This window comes from Hyla sarda, chromosome 4, assembly GCF_029499605.1.
Source record: "Hyla sarda isolate aHylSar1 chromosome 4, aHylSar1.hap1, whole genome shotgun sequence".
NCBI lineage: Eukaryota > Metazoa > Chordata > Amphibia > Anura > Hylidae > Hyla > Hyla sarda.
Window position 1 is genome coordinate 161,210,088 of NC_079192.1, and position 22,076 is coordinate 161,232,163.

Here is a 22,076-nt window from a genome sequence, read left to right on the forward strand (position 1 = left end):
TACATATAAAAACAATCTCTTGCTCTCAGTCTTTGCTTGTCAGCATAGTTGAGCCATGTTCTGGTTCTGTCTAGCTCTTGTTCTATGGACTTTGCCTCAAGTCATCTGTTTCCAAGTCTAGTCTTGTTTTCATGTCCTGATTCCAAGATTCCTGGTTGCAATCTGATCCTGACTCAGCCTGCTCCTGGACTTCGTTTCTGCCGTTCCCTACTGGGTGCCATGTTTGGTCCTGTGTCTTCATCTGCCAGCCGATTGTCTATGTTCCTGGTCTCATCTATTCTGTGGGTATACCCTCAAGTCCAACATCCTTCCCTGACAGGCATGTGTGTTTGTTCCTGCTGATATCTGATACTTGTGGTACTACATTGTGGTGTTTACGACTGAAAGTCCTGTCTATGGTCCATGTTCCAGTTGATTCCTGCTCCACTGTCCATGTTTATGGAAATGTATTCTCCACAGTCTGTGTAACTATTGATTCCTGCTCCATAGTGTATGTTCCTGGTGATTTGTGGTCAATTCAAGTACATGGTGATTTGTGGTCCACAGTCCATGTTTCTGGTAATTCCTGCTCCACAGTCTGCTTTACTGCCTATTGGTGAATACTCTGGGGACCACAACCAGGGGTTACTCACTCTTAGACTCTGTACACCAGTCTGGCCAATAGCAAACCAAACTAGTAGTAACTAGAAGGATTCACCTACCTCTGTCCATGGACTTTATTTATGTTGAATGTTTGCTTCCGTTACTTGTGCTTTACTGCTCTAATAAACATATACAAATGTTGCACATGTTGTAATAGATTGACAACAAATACTAACCTGAACTCTGTGTTAGAGATCACAGTTAGTTCTTTAACTGTAATCAATACTAAAGACAGTTTGCACTGAATGAAGAGGAGTGGCAGCCACGGGGAACTGGACAGACTGTGGTATGTGACTCGGGGTGGTTAGATGTATCACTTAGTGATGCCAGGGCACAGTTAACCTACATGGTCCGAGGATATGACAGCTTCTCCTGGGCCAGGCACAGGTAAAAAAACCGACACCGATGCCAGGTGACAGATAACTGTCTCTTTAGTGATGTTAGAGGTAGCATGACTTTTACAACACAGAAGATTGTGCAGTGAGATGGGCAGAGTGGTGGTAGTGCTGGGAGTTGTAGTGACCATGGAATGCAGCTTGAAGATTAGTGTCAGCACACGCTGTCTGAAAGCTTCAACTTGACTGACTGAAGTATATATTTTCCCTAAGGACCTTTTGCTTTCCGCCAGGCATTGACAATTCACCTGTGTACCGAAGTCTTTTACTGAAATTTTGCTTGGCTGTCGAATTCAGTAGACGTCTTCTCCTTTATGCTTCTCCTGAACTTAAAAGCTAGAACACACTCTCCTCTCACTCTCTCCTTCTCCTCACAACTAACTCTGGACACCAATTGAACTCTCCTCCCCCCTACACTACATTAAGGGATAGGTTTGGTGAATCAGGGTCACCTGGTCCCTCTGCCTCGATCTCTTAAGCGTACAGTACTCAAGAAAATACATAACATAATATAGCAATATCACACAATATAATAAAAAGAAACAATACAGCAGTGGACCCAGTAAACAGTCAGACAGGGTTTGATGCTGGGACACTACCGAGGTCCTTTACTTTTGATAACACATAACAAATTATCCCAATAAGCAAGATTTGTCCTCTATTCAGGTTAGTGGATACAGAATGATCAAAAGTACTGGTGACATTTTTATTTTATTTATTTATATATATATTTTGATTAATCAGTCTTTAAGGGGTTGTCTACTTAGGTTTTAAGGTTATAACAAAGGGTTAATTCACTTTCAGGACCCATCATTATAAGTTAGAGTAAAGAGCTAGAGAAATGATCAGATCTCAGCTTTGCAGACCTTAGTAGATCCACATACTGCAATTCTTTTAGTAATAACGAACTGAACAACCCTCTCAAAGGGGTGCTCCAGGATGGAACTTTTTTGTCATGCTCAAAATGCCATCACTTAACCTCTTAAGGACAAAGGGTAAGTAAATGTGATTTAACCTTTTCCCTAATAGCAGTTACAATAACTCCCCACCCCCCTTGCCCCATAAAAAAAAAATATCTAAACAAAAAACGACAACATAAAAATATATGGGGTATCGCCATGTGCGTAAATGTCCAAACTATAAAAATATAAGTTACTTTAACTGGATGGCGCACACGTAAAAAAAAATACCAAAGTCCAGAATTGCGTATTTTTGGTGACTTTCTATATCCTAAAAAATGTATAAAAAGCGATCAAAAGGTCCCATGAAGACAAAAATTATACCGATAAAAAAAAATTAGCCCTCATACATCCCTGTATATGGAAAAATAAAAAAGTTATAGCTGTCAGAAGAGGACATTTTTAAACATGCAAATTTTTCTACAAATTTTTTAAAAGAAGTAAAACAAAACCAAACGTATATAATTTGGGTATTGTTGCAACCATATAGATCTACAGAATAAAGATAATGTGTAATTTTTACCAAAAAGCGCACTGCGTAGAACAGGAAGCCCCAAAAGTTACAAAATGGCATTTTCAATTTTGCCCCACAAATATATTTTTTTGTTTCGCCGTATATTTTGTGGTGAAACGATTCATTCAAACAAGCCCTTATATGTTTCTATAGGTAGAAAATGTAAAGCATTATGATTATTAGAAGGTGAGGTGGAAAAAACGAAAGTGCAAAAATGGAAAAAAATGATGTCCTTAAGGGGTTAAAAACAAAGCAAAAAAAACAACCCAAACAAAAAAGACTTACTCCCCAGTGCCTCTGGCATCGTCCTACCGCCCTCCGTTGCGGTTCTCTTCCTTCTTCTAGTTAGCGGCTCCACACACTGAGGCTCAGTTATTCACTGACTACATAAATGTCCTTGGCCGGTGATAGGCTGAGTAGCAGTGTGACATATTGAGCCCTGGCCCTGGTCTTCTTCCTGGTGCCGGGGTCCAATACGTCACACTGAGGCTCAGCTAATCACGTTGCTGTGGCCTGTAATTAGCTGAGCCGCTGTGCGATGAGTTAACCGCAAGAAGCTGAAAGAGGGCCGCAGAAGGAGACAGGAGAATGATACCGGAGGCATCTGGGCAGTGGCAGGGTGAAAGTGATGTTTTTTATTTTTTTATGACGACATTCTGGTTACAAAAAATTTCAATTCTGGAGTACCCCTTTAGCTCTCTGATATTGGTAACAAACTCATGCTGTTCAAAAACTAGTTTACTGTTTTTAGATATATTGAATTTAGGAAACTGCTCCTAGACAGATATGGTGGAACAGTTATCAGGTGGAATTATGAACTTTTAGATCAATAACCTCTGCCCATAGATAAAGTGCCAGGGAAAGGAACTATGAACCCTGCGTATATCATAACCTGGGACCCTTAAGAAAGTTACCAAGTTTGTGATGATGCGCTTGGGGTTCCTTTCCCCACCACTTTGTTGTATAGTGAAGGTTTATTTTTACTCAGCACGTTACCACTATACATATATAGGCTTTGATGCAAGCACTTTATTGCACTGTGCTTTATGTGTATGTTGTTATTTTGTTGTACTATACAAATGGTGTATTCCTGTTACCTGGCACATTATTTATTCTATGAAGTGTGGCCCATACCCTATTAATCAGGTTTTGTTTGTGAGGGGATGCTGTCAGCTCATTTTACTGTAGCCACAATGGAATGCATTTTTTAATTCTTTTTACTGTTTTGTTTTATTTATAATAAAATGTATACATGTTTGTCTAACATATACTAGGACGTGTGCTTTTTCTCCTTGTATCTTTTTTTTTTTTTTTTTATAAATAATTGTCTATTTTTGCAATGCTGCAGCACACACAGAAAAACATTGTGATAATTTGTAGTGGTGCCCGTACTTCTTTGCACATGTAGTAGTGATATTCAGTACCATGGACAGAAGTTCTGCATCCTCAGTAGAAGAATATAAAAGCCAATAAAATAGAAATTCCAGCAGAAGTGTTTCTCATACCATGACACTAGGTGTCAGCGAAGGGTAATCGTTGCTTCAGCCCAGAGCTCAGCCCTGATACGATAACTTGTGGCGGGCCAGGAATGATGTTTTATAGCGAAGGTGAAGCATAGCTTAATACAAGCAGATGACATATATTACAATAAAAGAGGATATAGTTGTCTACTGTTTTTAAAGGCAGCAATAAAAGAAGAATAATGAAGCAGTTTAAAAGCTAAAAGACAGCTGTCAAGCTCAATGGCTGTGATAAATGTCTAAACACCCACTTGGAGAAGAAATCTGCTCCCCGGAGACCACCGTCCAAAAAATTAATTACTGCAATTCAGCATCTTTAAATTTGCCACTTAATATACTGCCACCATAATTAAATTTCCAGCCCTGTGACCTTGAGACCATTTCTTGAGATAATAAATGAGATCAAGGTTTAATCTATTCAGATGCAACTAGAAGCTGTCCAAGGGAGCACCAAACCATGAGAGCGCAGTCAAGGTCAGGAGCGGGGAGTATGGAAAAGGTGTTAGGTCTCCGTTCATTCCAGCCACTTAACAAAAATGTTTGTTTTATCTCCCAATATTTGCTATCAGGTAATACACCAAAGTGACCTGCTCTGCTACATTGTACTATTCCCAATCATTTATCTCATATACAATTCTAATACTGGCAAGAAGCTGTAATGCTATTTACTTTAGCTGGGAATGGAGAATTTGCAAGAGTCTTATAGAGATTAAAAGGGCTTTCTGGGTTTCCTGAGATCCAGGTGGATTTCATTAAACTCATGTTTTAAATATTTCAATATATTACAGTATAGGAAAATACTTTTTATCCTACCCACAGTTCACAGCTTTACCCACTCTGGTCCATGTTTAACCCTTGTAGGGAACAGTTCAGACGGTGGGGTCGGCAATGACAGTATTCACACAGGCAGTAGGTTTCAGACGTCCGATAGGATGTTTATTTAAAATGATTTTAGGCACAAAGCACAGTGCAAACGAAACAACAAAACCTAAACCTGTCCGGTTCTAACTTAACATCAGGATATCTCACTATCCTACTGTGGGCCTAATGTCTGGCCCAGAGCAAACTCACAAAATGTCCATAGAGGAAGGTTCAGACCTGGTAGCTGCATCTCTGGCAGTGCCTGTTTCTCATTTGTCTCTCCAGCAATCAACAGCCACCCAACCTCACCGGAGGACACCTTGAAATAGGGAAACCTCTAGTGGACTAGGGGTGTGGACTGGAGCACTCCCACATCCAACCTGTCCTCCAGTCCAGCAAATCCAGCCCATGAAACTTAACAAGAGAGCCATAGTAGACTATGCTCTGCTAAAGCAGCATATCCTTCTGGATTTCCTTTATCATGCCTGGCTGAGAAAACCAGGCAAAATATACACCCCATCCACCACTTTCCCGTACACTTTACCACACCCTATAAAGGTGATTTCCCATGAACAAAAAAGATAGCTTCCCAGCCAACTCCAGCCTATATGTCACAGTCTAGGTTGCAGGGCAAAAAAAGCCTTCTTTTTTTATTCATAGGAAAACTCCTTTAAGGATTCCGCTATTTTGGGTCTTAAGAAAGCAGCAAGTTTTGTTATTTTATCATAATAATTTTTTTATTTTTCTGTTAACATTGATTTTTTTGGTAGATTAGTCAATAAAATAACAGTATGTGTCCTGAAAATGGAGCAAACAAAGTTACCAGTTGACAATATTGGGCCCTTTAAATTGAATGTGCCCATTGGCAATAGGATCCTTGAAATGCAGACTAGACCGTATGGTAGAGAATCCTGGCTAGTTTCTTTTTAAAGAGCTTTAAATGGGTTTTCCAGAATGAAAACATTTTTTACCTCATGCTACTGATGTTTTATTCATCCAAAATCTGGTGGTTATAGTACCTAAAGTTTTCACAGCAATGAAGGCATTTGGTAGGTATCGGGCAAAAATCTATTTTCTTGTATTTGGATCAACAATAAGAGTTACCGCTACATTCAATCCATTTGAAGATAGTTGGGGGAAGGGAATCCTTTAAATATCTAGGAGTGAGGTGGCAGCCAACCCCAGACATTTTTCAGAAATAAACATTGCCCCAATTATCTCCAAAATAAAATAAATTTTTTTATATTAGACAAAATTCCCCATCTCGATAGCTGATAAGATAGCCATAGTCAAGATGAAGGTCCTCCCTCAAATTTAGTTTGTACTCTATGATACCATGATCTGAATAGCAGATAAATGTTTTTAAAGTTTGAAAGCCCATCTTAATAAGTTGATTTGGGGGCGCAAGAGAAATAAGTTTGAGCACCTTACACTTCTGGAGGAAAGAGGAGGGCTTGCTCTGCCAAATTTTAAGATAAAATAAAGTTACTAAATATTAAATTGTGGAAATATAAAAAAAATTATTGCTTCTATAATGGAAATGGAGTCGGGGAAATCCTCTGTCAGTTGACAAACTAAATTGTGCATGAAGAACATAGGCGTGCACACGGGGTGTGCCAGGTGTGCCTGGGCACACCCTAATCAAGCCCAGGCTCCCTTCACATTCGGGACATCCAGGGAGCGTAGAAACCGGAGGGACACATCCCACCCAGAAAATCATGCAGGGGGACAGATCATGGGGGAAATCCCTCCAGTTCTGCCTACAGACTTTGCTGTATTATATGCTCCCTGGGTCTATTTAACCCAGGGAGGCATTCATAGCTGGTCACTCACGGCCGGAGCTTCTGGACTGCGTGCCCACACAGTTCAGAGAAGGCCGTGACCCCTTCCCAGACGCAGGCGCCGATGATGTCAGTCATCAGCGCCTGCACTGTGGAGAAGAGAGAACGCGGCCCGGCTCTTCTGGAGATCGCTGCGTGGGACTAGGTGAGAATTTTTTGTTATTTTCTTCGGTACTCTCTGGGATGGGGAATCTTGTGGGGTGGTGACCGAGGGGGAGGGAGGGGAGGGGGGGTTAGGGCAAATGTGGCTTTTAGTCACAATACACAGTGTTACTTCACACTTACTCTACTGGACCCTTTTCACATAGACACGCTATAATGCACTTACTTCTGTGAATGTTTATTTCTGCTCTTTATTTTGCAGTCCAATTATATGTTTATTAATGTCCTTTGTATGTTTAGTTCACAAATAGAGCAACTGATGGAGTGCACTTCACACAATCATAGATGCAGAGCCTCTAGTGTAGTGGTCTCCAACCTGCGGACCTTCAGATGTTGCAAAACTTCAACTCCCATCATGCCCGGACAGCCAACGGCTGTCAGGGCATGCTGGGAGTTGTAGTTTTGCAACATCTGGAGGTCCGTAGGTTGAAGACCACTGCTCTAGTGTTATTCAAAGTGCATATGTAATTAGGTGTTACTGTTTTTTCGTGTAAACTGCGCATTCATAAACATAAGATGCATAACTTTGCCTTGATGTCAGGACCCTTCTTGTATAAAGTCCTGTGTATTACATCGGGTCCCTATATTAGCACCAGGTTATGTATTCACTGTTCACTTTATTGCAAATGTCCCAAAACTGCGCTATTGCACTAATGCCCGTCATTCCATTTCCTAATCCACATATGTACACAGCTTCCTTTGTTATGCATTGGCTGCAGATTGTATAACACTATGCCATTGCACTTCGCTGTTTCCTAGGTAGTGGTAGCTGGTTTCAAGTATTTGGGCTCTGTTCACATTGCCATAGGTGATCCTACGTGTTTCATCCGCTTCAATTAATCAGGGATCACGTTGTAGCGTGCATTCTTCTAATATCGCTTCACGGGCCACCAGTGATGCCATAGCGCAGTATTGGGACATGAACAGTGAATACATTACCTGGTGCTAATATAGGGACCCGATGTAATACACAGGACTTTGTGCAATTATACAAGGGTCCTGACATCAAGGCAAAGTTATGCATCTTATGTTTATGAATGCGCAGTTTACACAAAATGTGAAACAGTAACACCTAATTATATATGCACTTTGAATAACACTAGAGGCTATGCATCTATGAGTGTATGAAATGACTCTATCAATTGCTCTATTTGTGAACTAAACATACAAAGGACATTAACTCACATATAATTGGACTGCAAAATAAAAAGCAGTAATAAACATTCACAGAAGTAACTGCATAATAGCGTGTCTATGTGAAAAGGGTCCAGTAGAGTAAGTGTGAAGTGACACTGTGTATTGTGATCTGACTTTGCCTACATGCTATCTACCTAGCTATCAACTACCAATCCACCTAGCTATCAACTGACCTAGCTAGCTAAAAACCAACCTACATACCTTATAGACACTGATTTGAATAGGGACCTTCCATATGATAAGATATACCTTTTATTTAAGTTCCATTTAAATATTGACTGACACTACAAAATAAACAGGCTGTCACCTATGGATTAGCACGCATTTATCATATTGCACTTGAGTATAAGTAGTCTCTCAGGATAAACTCCATATAAAGTGAAAAGATATATACACAAAGAATTCCAACGGGAGGTAGGGTCCAGGTCTATCTTCTATTCTGTTTCACTATCGGTCAGAGCTGAGTTTTTTTTTGTTACATGACATAAATTCCTTTTATGTATCAATGTTCTCATTTATGCCACTGTTCACATGTAACTCTGTTTATTTACTGTATCTGACTACATTTATTCTGGGGATAAAGGAATTTATGTCATGTACAGAACAGAAGATAAACCTGGACCATACCTCCTGTTGGAATTTTTTGTGTGTATATTTTGTGTGCTTTTATACACAGTTTTTTCACTTTATATGGAGTTTATCCTGAGAGACTACTTATACTCAAGTGCAATAAGATAAATGTGTGCTAATCCATAGGTGGCAGCCTGTATATTTTGTAGTGTAATTCGATATTTTATTGGAACGTAATAAATGGTATCTTTTATTGTATGGAAGGTCCCTATTCAAATCAGTGTCTATATTATTAATGTACAGGGAGACCCATCATTTTAACCTGAAAAGTGTTAATTCCTACCTGCCAATCTAGCTAACAACCTACCTACCTGATTTCCTACTTCCCTGGCTATCTAACTACCTGGCTACCCACATAGCAAGCTGGCTACCTGCCTGCCTACCTGGCTATCTAGCAACCTGAATATCTACCTACCTAACTATCCATCTATCTAACTACCTGGCTACCTACCTAGCTATCTATCTACCTAGCAACCTAACTACATGGCTACCTAGCTAGCTAACAACCTACCTAGCTAATTGCCTACCTGGCTACCTAGCTAGCTACCCACCTATGTTGCTAATAATCAACCTTGCTACCTACCTAGCTATCTACCTAGCAACCTAACTACCTACCTGTATGGATATCTACTTAGTTAGCAAACAATCTACCTAGACACTTAACAAGCTATCTAGCTAACAACCAACCTAGCTATGAACATACCTAGCTACTGACATAGTTGCAACCTACCCATGTAGCTAGCTACCTACTTACCTGCCTACCTATCTAGCTAGCTAACAACCTACCTACTTTCAGACGTATTTATCTAATGAGGGGGTCTATGGTAGGGGATAGGCCTACTTAATGGGGTACCTACTATTCCTTATTATTAGAGGGCATTGCACTGGAAAAATGCAGAGTCAAACATGTTTTTCCTGCAGATGCTAAAGAGACGGTTTTTACCTGGAAGAAGTTGACATGTCAGTCTGATCCAGATGCACATAAAAAGGAAAGAGGACATCGCTGATCAGAAATGATGTTACCTGTAAGTCCCTAGATGTAACTATAATCCCCTATATGGTATACAGATCCTTTGTACAGCTGGTATCTACCTTTATATGATCCTGGATACAATTACTTATATGGTATACAGGTCCTGCAACAAAGTCCAAGACCACAGCACCAAAAATTATAAACTGATACGTGCAAAAGAGCTGTAGTTTATTGGTTCCCCAAAAGTTTTTTTGAGGAACCAATAAATAATAGCTCTTTTTTTTCCAATTTTGGTGCTGTGGTCTTGGACATTCTTGCATCTTTGGAATCCGGATTGGCTATCTGGATGACTATGGGGACAATGGATTTATCTAGTGCTGTCTTATCTGTTTATGTATGTGTGCATGCAAGCAAGAGTGTATTTGTGTGTTTGTATGTGTGTGTGTGTATGTATATGTATGTATATATGTATGTATGTATATATATATATATATATATATATATATATATATACGCATGCATGCGGCGTGAGTTTGTGCTTTAGGGTGCACACCCTAATGCAATAGGCTGCGCATGCCTATGATGAAGAATATCATATTTATTTTAGGAATCATACTTGGTGTAACAAAGGAGAGTAGTTGGGTATGTCATAAGTATTGGTAGGAACTCGCGGCTTAAAAGCAGCATTGATTTTTATGTTCATTCAGTGCAGAACAACATGTTTTGCCTTGTTAGCATGGGACTTCATGGCAACTTTGGTCGTGTCACATAAATATCCCAATTTCCCCTTGCGACATTTAATGAATGTAAATATGGTCACCTTGAGACATATTACCAAATATATAGGGATATGTCGGCACTTCTGTGGAATCTGCCGTAGTGCCCAAGGTAGGGTAAAGCCACAGGTAGAAGGAAGATGATTCCAAGCACTCACTAGTAATGCACACTGAAGATTTATTATGCCATAATGTAGTAGGCAGAAAGCTGAGGAAGGCTCCATGCCGAAATGCAATACCCAAATCATGCCCTAAAATAGTTTTGCAGTCTGAATGGGAACACAGTCAAAGCAACATGACCTAAGTTACTAAGTGGCCCTAGCTTTAATGTTTTCAGCAGATCATGTGTTTGTAATGCATGTTTTTTTGTGACAAATAAATAGGACCAGAGAAGTTGTGAATGCCAGTGACGTGCCATGCTTTATTGTGTCATTTACATGTATGCATATGTCTGACTATAATTACTTTAAGCCTAATTTCAGGTGAATAATAGAAGTATGCAAATTCATTGTGACAGGGGAACATTAATTGCTCCTGAAATAGTAATGAGCGATCGCTGTTGTACAACTCCAGCTGTATACAAAATGAAATCATGTAAAGTCAGCATTTTGTACATGTCACTCATTTTTGCTTTACATATGAAAATGTGGCTACAGGTATTAACATAATATTTATTGTATTATATAATGTGGTGGTACAACTTACATATCGGTAGTTAAATACAGGAACCTTTAACAAAATGCTGGCGCTGCATCGGTATGTGCCTTAAAATATTTAGGCGGTATCTCTTACCATATTGCTCTAGGCTCCAATGTCAGATCCTTTCCTTCTTCCCTGCACTCGCATTTATTATAGTATCTTCTGCTGACCTTATCTGTTATATCTGACCCTGCCTGTGACCTGACTATCCTTCAGCCCTCTAGGTTGATGACACTTGGCCTCGGTAACTGGTTAACCGGTATTGGTTCCTTTCTGCCCAACTAGGACTCTGTGAATATTCTTGATGCCGATGTACTTTGCCAAGCATAGGGGCTGTCAACCAGTTGGAGGCTACTGTTAAGAGTGGATTATCCGAATAAGTAGGGACAGTGGTTTGGGCTAGCGTTAGGGTTGTACTGCTCCCTACACCAGATGTGACAGTAAAATGGACCTAATACTGTTTCTGGTGCCAGTAGATTTACTATTAACACCATGTCTACTTTAGTGGACCAAATACAGTATTTCTCTCAGCTGGTTCAGGACATGTCTGAGAAAGTCAGGACCAGGGGTGCTCTGAACCCCATTGTTTGTTCTGATTGAACACCATATAAAACTTCCTGATTGTTTTTCTGGAGATCACAAGGCATTTGTCGCTTTCCGTGAAAGATTGAAACTTTATTTACATCTTATGCCTCACTCCTTTGGCTCCGAGGCTCAAATGACTGGAATAGTTATGTCCCTTCTCCAGGAAGACCCACAGGAATGCGCTTTCTTCCTTTCCCCTAATAATCCTGAATAAGCTTCTGTGGACAACCTGTTTGCTTATTTGGGGCTGTTATATGACAATCCTGACTGGGCTGCTTATGCAGAATCTCATTAAATTGTTTTAAAAAAGGGTTGCAGACCAGCTGTAGAACATTGTGCAGATTTTCACTAATGGCGTGTGGCATCTTGGTTGAAGGAACACACTCTCAGTTGTCAGTTTAAATTGGGTCTGTCAGATACGTTAAAGGACTTATTGGTCAGTTAGCCCTCTCTAGATTTCCTTGACCAGGCTAGGACTCTTGCGGTACATTTAGATAGATGTCTAAGAGAACAACAAGAGAATGGTCTACCACTACTACTTTTCTCTCTTATTCTGGCCTACCCTATACTTGCACTCTATCTACCTTGCCAGTGAAGGAACCCATGCATCTGGGTTCCATGACCTCTCAAAAATTGAGGGATTTCTGCAAGAGTTAAGGCCTGTGCTTCTACTGTGGAGATTCCAATCACACCCTCAATTCTTGTCCCAGACGCACGCAGCTAGTAAACTTCAATGCCGAGATGGCTATGCATGTTAACGCTTATCATATGTACAAGGCCCAGGAACCAACAGCGCTATAAAAATAAATAATAATTATAATGAGCGATATAAAAGCCCCCTATGCACAGACAATAGGTATTATATATGCAAGCAGAGGGGATTTCCAATTCATGGCTACAAAGCAAGGCCACCATCTGCCATGGGGCAAGAGGAGCATGTAGCCTCAGAGGGGAGACTGTGGGGTCCCTAGGTGGGCAGTGCTAGGGTCTATGGTTCTGCGGTTGCACTGAACTGCCCTTACTGACTCTGCTGCCACCCGCAGTCACTCATATTAGATGGATTGCAGGTTAAAACTTACCGGGAAAGGTTAAAGGACCTTAACATGTATAGCTTGGAAGAAAGAAGAGACAGAAGGGATATGATATAGACTTTTAAATACATAAAGGGAATCAACACGGTAAAGGAGGAAAGCATATTTAAAAGAAGAAAAACTACCACAAGAGGACATCATTTTAAATTAGAGGGGCAAAGGTTTAAAAGTATTATTAGGAAGTATTACTTTACTGAGAGAGTAGTGGATGCATTGAAAAGCCGTCCTGCAGAAGTGGTCACTGCAAATACTGTGAAGGAGTTTAAACATGTATTGGATAAGCATAAGGCTATCCTCCATATAAGATAGGGCCAGGGACTATTCATAGGATTCAGATTATTGGGCAGACTAGATGGGCCAAATAGTTCTTATCTGCGGACACATTCTATGTTTCTATCTTTCTATGACAGCAGCTGCAGTCTTTAAGCACAGCCTGCACCCGATATAAGAGCAGAGGACCCTGTCAGCGCAGAGGCAGAGATGAATATATTTATACTAGCCTATGTACTGGGGGACACTGTGCATACTGGGGGGGGGTGGGGGGGCGCTGTACCTTCTGGGAGCATTCTATCTACTGAGCAGCTCCTTATCTACTTGGGAGCCACTCTAACTATTTGGCGGGGCACTGTACATTCTGTGGAAACTGCGTCTATTAGAGAGCCCCTCTACCTACCCACAGTTATGCCTACTGGAAGGCAGCTCAACATTCTGAGAGACAGCTCTTTCTACTGGAGGCATCTATCGTTACTAAGGATCATCTATCTACTGTTACGCCTAGCGCTCCGGGTCCCCGCTCCTCCCCGGAGCGCGTACGGCGTCTCTCTCTCCGCAGCGCCCCGGTCGGTCCCGCTGACCGGGAGCGCTGCACTGTCATGGCCGTCGGGGATGCGATTCGCACAGCGGGACGCGCCCGCTCGCGAATCGCATCCCAGGTCACTTACCCGTTCCCGTCCCCTGCTGTCATGTGCTGGCGCGCGCGGCTCCGCTCTCTAGGGCGCGCGCGCGCCAGCTCCCTGAGACTTAAAGGGCCAGTGCACCAATGATTGGTGCCTGGCCCAATTAGCTTAATTGGCTTCCATCTGATCCCTGCCTTTATCTGACCTCCTCCCATGCACTCCCTTGCCGGATCTTGTTGCCTTGTGCCAGTGAAAGCGTTTTGTGTGTCCAAAGCCTGTGTACCAGTACTTCTGCTATCACCCTGACTACGAACCTTGCCGCCTGCCCCCGACCTTCTGCTACGTCCGACCTTGCTTCTGTCTACTCCCTTGTACCGCGCCTATCTTCAGCAGCCAGAGAGGTTGAGCCGTTGCTAGTGGATACGACCTGGTCACTACCGCCGCAGCAAGTCCATCCCGCTTTGCGGCGGGCTCTGGTGAAAACCAGTAGTGACTTAGAACCGGTCCACTAGCACGGTCCACGCTATCCCTCTCTGGCACAGAGGATCCACCTCCTGCCAGCCGGCATCGTGACAGTAGATCCGGCCATGGATCCCGCTGAAGTTCCTCTGCCTGTTGTCGCCGACCTCCCCACACTGGTCGCCCAGCAAGCCCGACAGATTGCCCAACAAGATCACCAGCTGTCGTACTTGACCACCATGACTCAGCAACTCCAGTCGCAGCTACAGCAGATTCAGTCTCAGCTACAGCAGCAGCAACCATCTCCTCCGCCAGCTCCTGCACCTCTTCCGCAGCGAGTGGCCACTCCTAGCCTCCGCCTGTCCTTGCCGGACAAATTTAATGGGGACTCTAAGTTTTGCCGTGGCTTTCTTTCGCAATGTTCCCTGCATTTGGAGATGATGTCGGATCAGTTTCCTACTGAAAGGTCTAAGGTGGCTTTCGTAGTCAGCCTTCTGTCTGGAAAAGCCCTGTCATGGGCCACACCGCTCTGGGACCGCAATGACCCCGTCACTGCCTCTGTACACTCCTTCTTCTCGGAAATTCGAAGTGTCTTTGAGGAACCTGCCCGAGCCTCTTCTGCTGAGACTGCCCTGCTGAACCTGGTCCAGGGTAATTCTTCCGTTGGCGAGTACGCCATACAATTCCGTACTCTTGCTTCTGAACTTTCCTGGAATAATGAGGCCCTCTGCGCGACCTTTAAAAAAGGCCTATCCAGCAACATTAAAGATGTTCTGGCCGCACGAGATACTCCTACCAACCTGCATGAACTCATTCATCTAGCCACTCGCATTGACATGCGTTTTTCTGAGAGGCATCAAGAGCTCCGCCAGGAAAAAGACTTAGATCTCTGGACACCTCTCCCACAGTCTCCATTGCAATCTGCGCCTAGGCCTCCCGCCGAGGAGGCCATGCAAGTGGATCGGTCTCGCCTGACCCTGGAAGAGAGGAATCGCCGTAAGGAAGAGAATCTTTGTCTGTACTGTGCCAGTACCGAACATTTTTTGGTGGATTGCCCCATCCGTCCTCCACGTCTGGGAAACGCACGCTCGCACCCAGCTCTCGTGGGTGTGGCGTCTCTTGATGCTAAGTCGGCTTCTCCACGTCTCACGGTGCCTGTACGGATTTCTTCTTCAGCCAGCTCTTCCCTCTCAGCCGTGGCCTGCCTGGACTCTGGTGCCTCTGGGAATTTTATTCGGGAGTCCTTGGTGAATAAATTCCGCATCCCGGTGACCCGTCTTGTCAAGCCACTCCACATTTCCGCAGTCAACGGAGCCAGGTTGGATTGCACCGTGCGTTTCCGCACGAAGCCCCTCCTAATGTGCATCGGACCTCATCATGAGAAAATTGAGTTTTTGGTCCTCTCCAATTGCACTTCTGAAGTTCTCCTTGGACTATCCTGGCTTCAACACCATTCCCCAACCCTGGATTGGTCCACAGGGGAGATCAAGAGCTGGGGTACCTCTTGCTTCAAGGACTGCCTTAAACCGGTTACCAGTACTCCCTGCCGTGACCCTGTGGTTCCTCCTGTATCCGGTCTCCCTAAGGTCGTTATGGACTCTGCCCGCCTTAAGAAGTGCCTCTCCCCCCCTCCCAGTCCAGTCAGGCAAGCCTCGGTGCCTCCTCATGGCCCTCGTCCTGGTGTCACACTGCCCCGTGCCAGGCCTCGCCCTCTGCCCTCCCTCCCCATTCCCACTCCTGCTGTACTGCCTGCCGTTGAGGAATCCCTCCATCCTTTCCCGGTGTCCTCATCCCAGGGGAGGCAGTTACCGGACAAAGAGAAGGGGAGACCTAAGGGGGGGGGTACTGTTACGCCTAGCGCTCCGGGTCCCCGCTCCTCCCCGGAGCGCGTACGGCGTCTCTCTCTCCGCAGCGCCCCGGTCGGTCCCGCTGACCGGGAGCGCTGCACTGTCATGGCCGTCGGGGATGCGATTCGCACAGCGGGACGCGCCCGCTCGCGAATCGCATCCCAGGTCACTTACCCGTTCCCGTCCCCTGCTGTCATGTGCTGGCGCGCGCGGCTCCGCTCTCTAGGGCGCGCGCGCGCCAGCTCCCTGAGACTTAAAGGGCCAGTGCACCAATGATTGGTGCCTGGCCCAATTAGCTTAATTGGCTTCCATCTGCTCCCTGCCTTTATCTGACCTCCTCCCATGCACTCCCTTGCCGGATCTTGTTGCCTTGTGCCAGTGAAAGCGTTTTGTGTGTCCAAAGCCTGTGTACCAGTACTTCTGCTATCACCCTGACTACGAACCTTGCCGCCTGCCCCCGACCTTCTGCTACGTCCGACCTTGCTTCTGTCTACTCCCTTGTACCGCGCCTATCTTCAGCAGCCAGAGAGGTTGAGCCGTTGCTAGTGGATACGACCTGGTCACTACCGCCGCAGCAAGTCCATCCCGCTTTGCGGCGGGCTCTGGTGAAAACCAGTAGTGACTTAGAACCGGTCCACTAGCACGGTCCACGCTATCCCTCTCTGGCACAGAGGATCCACCTCCTGCCAGCCGGCATCGTGACATCTACCTACTATAGGCACCTTCCTACCAAAGAGGGACATTATTTGGGACACTGTGTGGGTAGTGATGAGTGTAGCTTTGGAAAAGTCAAATTTTTTTCTCCTACAGATTCTGCTGAGACAAATAATGGCTGAAAGAAATCTTCAAGGCGGTCTGGGCCGGATGAAGACAAAGGGAAAGAAAACAACTCAGTTCCAAGAAGACATAATCTGTGAGTCACTGGTGTAACTGGACTTTATTAACCATATAGTCACTGTATGGGGTAATATGGCAGTATTATGTGTCCCATGTATATTGTTGTTATTGTTAATATTGGCTTTTGTACACTTGGGTTTATTTAGTAACAGTATGTTGATAATATTCAGTCACTATGTGGTGGTAATATGTGCTCATGGTGTGCCAGCATTATTTGGCGTATATATTTAATATTGCAGAAACCAACAAAAGAGTAGAATACTCCAGTAAAGTCAACTGTAAGTTTACAACTCCCAAGCCACAAGATCCAGAGAAAGGGTCCCTAATTCCGTATAATGGACTACTACTTTAATACTTAGCTTTTAATATGTAATTAGAAAATAACAATGAGCACTACCTACATACATTAAAATAACTGATATTGTCAAAGTGCTGTTAGTAACAGGTGCTATAGGGATAAAGTGCCTTCTATCCTATACTTGTATGTTTCACAGTGAGCTTCACACATTCATATCATTTATTGAACTGCACTCTCGACCCATTTGTGATTGCTGATGGCTGCAGTACACTAGCAAACATAAAGTGCATTGTGGCAACAAAAGATTTAAAAATATAGACACACCTAGCCTCCTCCTCAATTCTGACTTGTTTCACTTAACAGAGCTTCATCAGAGGTCTGCCTAAAGCATTATCAGCATCATTAACCTAAACCTCTGATGAAGCTCTGTTGAACGAAACATGTCAGGGGGGCTAGGTGTGTCCAGATTTTAAATCTTTTATCTCTTGTTTCCATAGTGCTTATGTTTGCTAGTGGACAGCAGCCACCAGCAATTAATCACAAAGAGGCAGAGAGTGATGTGCACTACATATTTTTTTTTTTTTTATCCATATAGCACCTAACACTAACAGCACTTTGGCAATATTAGTCATTTTAATATCTGTAGATAGTGCTCATTACCATTTTATAATGACATAATAAAAGTTATGTTTTAGAGTAGTATTCTGTTATAGGGTATTAGTGATCCCTTCTTTGAGATCTTGTGGATTGTAATATATTATTTTGGCTTCAGTATTGCGAGTTTTGTTAAAGGGGTTATCCAGGAAAAAACTTTTTTTTTTTATATATCAACTGGCTCCAGAAAGTTAAACAGATATGTAAATTACTTCTATTAAAACATCTTAATCCTTTCAGTACTTATGAGCTTCTGAAGTTAAGGTTGTTCCTTTCTGTCTAAGTGCCCTCTGATGACACCTGTCTCGGGAACCGTCCAGTTTAGAAGTAAATCCCCATAGCAAACCTCTTCTAAACTGGGCAGTTCTCGAGACACGTGTCATCAGAGAGCACAGAAAAGAACAACCTTAACTTATGAAGCTCATACGTACTGAAAGGATTAAGATTTTTTAATAGAAGTAATTTACAAATCCGTTTAACTTTCTGGAGCCAGTTGATATATAAAAAAATTTTTTTTCCTGGATAACCCCTTTAAGTTACAGGACAATGGCGATATGTACATGTGTATGGGGGAATTTATTTATTGCGTAATAGTATTATTTGGTAACCATATGACTAACATATAAAGGTAGAGAGTTCACTTTGCTAGCAATGGTTTATCCCACAGATATTCTGCACGTAATCCTTTACCTTTGATTCATTCATTCGGAGGGGGGCACCATTTAAATTTTCACCTCGGGAAGCACCATGTATCACCAAGGTTAAAATTCCTTTCTGGCAGGGATTCTTTCCTATATAACTTGGGGCTTACATCACATGTAGTGACCTTTTTTGTTAATATGGAAGTTATTCCTAGTGTTGTCTACAGGATCTCTGCACAGCACCATGCTTGTTTCATAGGGATAGGAAGTGGCAAGTGAGTATAGTGGGTAAATAAAAGTGGGCAAACTTCAGAATGATCAGTATTTCAATATTTTATAGCACAATGGTATGATTTGTGCTAATATTCTGTATTATCATTTTGTTTGACATTTATTGGTGTCCTCTTGTATGAAAACAGCACAAAATAAATAGCTTTTACATGCCCTTTTCAGCATTAATTTATGCTCTTTTTGTAGACAGTTGCCGAAGTTGAAGCAGAAATTAAGCAGTGTGACAAACAAGGTATTTTACATATGCCTACCAGGAATAATTGATATAGTTCATGCTTTTGTGTGTTATACTTGTTATAATATTTGCATTTAAAAGCAAAGTTGCATTCCAGGCTTTAGGCTACATCAATCTCTCTGCTAAGGAAGACATAAATAAGCCTAAATTGGTTTAGCTTTACAAAGTCACTTACAACTTTTGGATACATCTTAATTTGCTCTATTTCTGAAACTTAGTCTATGTATTTTTTTTTTTGTAATGGAAATAACATTAACATATATTATGTTGTGCACTATCCTTCTTTTAAGATAATGCAAAATGACCATTTTAGTGGGAATCAATGGAAAGAATTTTGTCAAGTTCAAGTTTTTACAAAATCCAACCAATGATGGCATACGTTTGTGTGCTATGGATATACATTCAGATATAGAATTAATTTATTCATTTCTTATTATTAATTAAGCACCAACATATTTGCAGTGTTGTACAGAGATTGTTCCCATTCATATCAACTGTGTCCCCTATGGGGCTGACAATCTAAATGCCATATCTCAAACACATATACATATACGGGCCAATCAGTTTGCTTATTTGGAGTGTAAGGTTTGCACTGTCACCTTAGAGTACTTGGGTCCTGGGCTTGAATCTGAAGCTCATGGTCAGATTTCAGCCCAGGATCCAAGTACTATAAGGTAACAGTGGGAAAACTGAAAAGAATGATGCGCAGCCAATACTAAAGTAATGTATCTATGTTTCAAAGTAGACATAGAAATAATAGATCCACTAACCCTATTAACATAACAATGTTTATGTCCCACTGAGTTTGTTCTTTTGCACTACCTTTTTGGTTTTCATTTGCACCCCCAGCATATGAACCATTAACACTGTTTTACCACTAGAAGCATTTATCACCAACATAGGGCTGTATTCTCCACTAGGCAACCAAGGGCCCGTGCCAATAAATACTTCTGATGCAGCTACTTCTGCCATGCTATAGCTTGGAGGAAATAAATCAATTTCCCCCTTTGCAAAATTTACAACTTAGTTCAAGTACCGATGATAATAAGGCATGTTCACTACTCCACTCATCTATATATTTGTAAGGTTAACACAGTACAAACTCTTGCAATATTTACCTTCAGATTTAAAATGAAAGCCTGATCATTATGTTGTGGATTTGTGGTTGTTGAATGAACAAATGAACAAATCATGCCTGTGGTTTTAGCTCCATATTTGTGACCTGCATGAACAAATGATTTTCTTTTAACTGGGGCAACTGTTCAGTTTGCTGTCCTCACCCTGTGTGTAAATACCCTGGCCAAGGCAAAATGACTTCTTGCCCCAGTCTCTAGCTATGCCCCTGGACAAACCTATGAAATTACATCAGCAGTTTTACTTGGCTGCCAGGTGATGTCTTTGGCCCATTTGTCAGGTCATCCAGGAGTGAAGTGAATTCTTATCCACTTTTCCCGGTGGCCAAGCAGTTAACAGGACATTATGGGATTTGTTGCCTCTTTTTTATAATATGAACCCAGTTCAAGTCAGCCAGGAATATGCCTATTCCAGTTACTGCCTATACAAACTAAACCCAGTAATAAAATCTCCTTATCCTGCATTTTCCCGCCTTCTCAAGGTCTCACCATCTGTGCAGTGGTGGATTACTTCTTAAAATTGCCTTTTTTTTTTATCCTAAACTGGCTTAAAAAGTATTCAAGGAGATCTTCTTGTGTAAGGCTTTGAAGTTGACCATGGACTTCTTGTCTGGATACCTTTCTCATACTTACAATGTCACAATTGTGGTAAAATATGGCTGAAATCCAGTGGCCTAAAGGAAAGCAGCAGAGCACAGAAGAACAGCCTAAAGGGTGACTAAAATATAGTGAGTAAATCCTGCAATGAAGCAGGAACAGTCTTCAAAGACAGTTGACAAGAGTACGAGATTGGAGCAAGTTACAAAGCACTTTTTGGATTTCGATGGTTTCAGAAGTAGGCCCAAACGGGAAGCCAGAAAGTATACATTAACAACAACAACCATGGTAAGTGGCTTCTCAAGACATGAGAATTCACTAGACATTCTTGTCTCGGCCTCTTAAGCCTGCTGTTGCAGATGGTTTTCAAAATATTCAGGACAACTGGAAAGAATTTCACAAGAATTTTGAGGCAACTACTTATAATGCCAAGAGTGCTGATGAATAACAATCCTGGTCCCTAAATTTCTCAAGGAGAAAAACATGTTTAAAAGTTTTTATTTCAAGCTTTCTCCTTGTTTTATTGGGCCATTCCTGGTATTAAAACCTCTAGTCTTGATTTCCTCGCCTCACTGCTATCAAGCAGATAGTAAGCTAAATCTAATAAATATGTTTGGGGAGATTTATCAAAACCTGTCCAGAGGAAAAGTTGCCCAGTTGCCCACAGCAACCAATCAGCTTGCTTCTTTCATTTTTAACAAGGCCTCTGCAAAATGAAAGAAGCGATCTGATTTCTTTGTATCATATTACCAAAAGGCTAAGGTTGACGTATATGGCCAAAAAGCTATGGCCAAGGTTCTGGAGATCATACAGAGATAAATCCTAGAGGAAACCTTAAAAAACATATCTTCTCATAAACACATTCTCCAACCAGACTTAGATACATAGTCACCATCGGAAATTGTTGGTGTAGGACCATTTGCATTGCTAACACCAACAAAGCCAGACATTGACTGTACAAAGGATGAGTCTAGGGAATGTTAATCATAGCACAGGTTGGAAACAGCTTGAGGGTGGGTTTTCCACTGCGTATTTGAAAGGGGACGGGCTCTTCTCGGCTGTCCGCAGCAGATTTTTCGCGGCGGAATTTACGCTGCGGAATACCGCCGCAAGCCGTGTTGAAGTCAGTAGGGACTGCGGCGTATTTTCCGCAGCGTAAATTCCGCCGCGGAAAATCTGCTTCTTACAGCCGAGAAGAGCCCGCCCACTTTCAAATATGCAGCGGAAAACCCGCAAAAGCTAAAAGCGTGTGAACACACCCTCAAGTTGGTGCAAGAAACTGG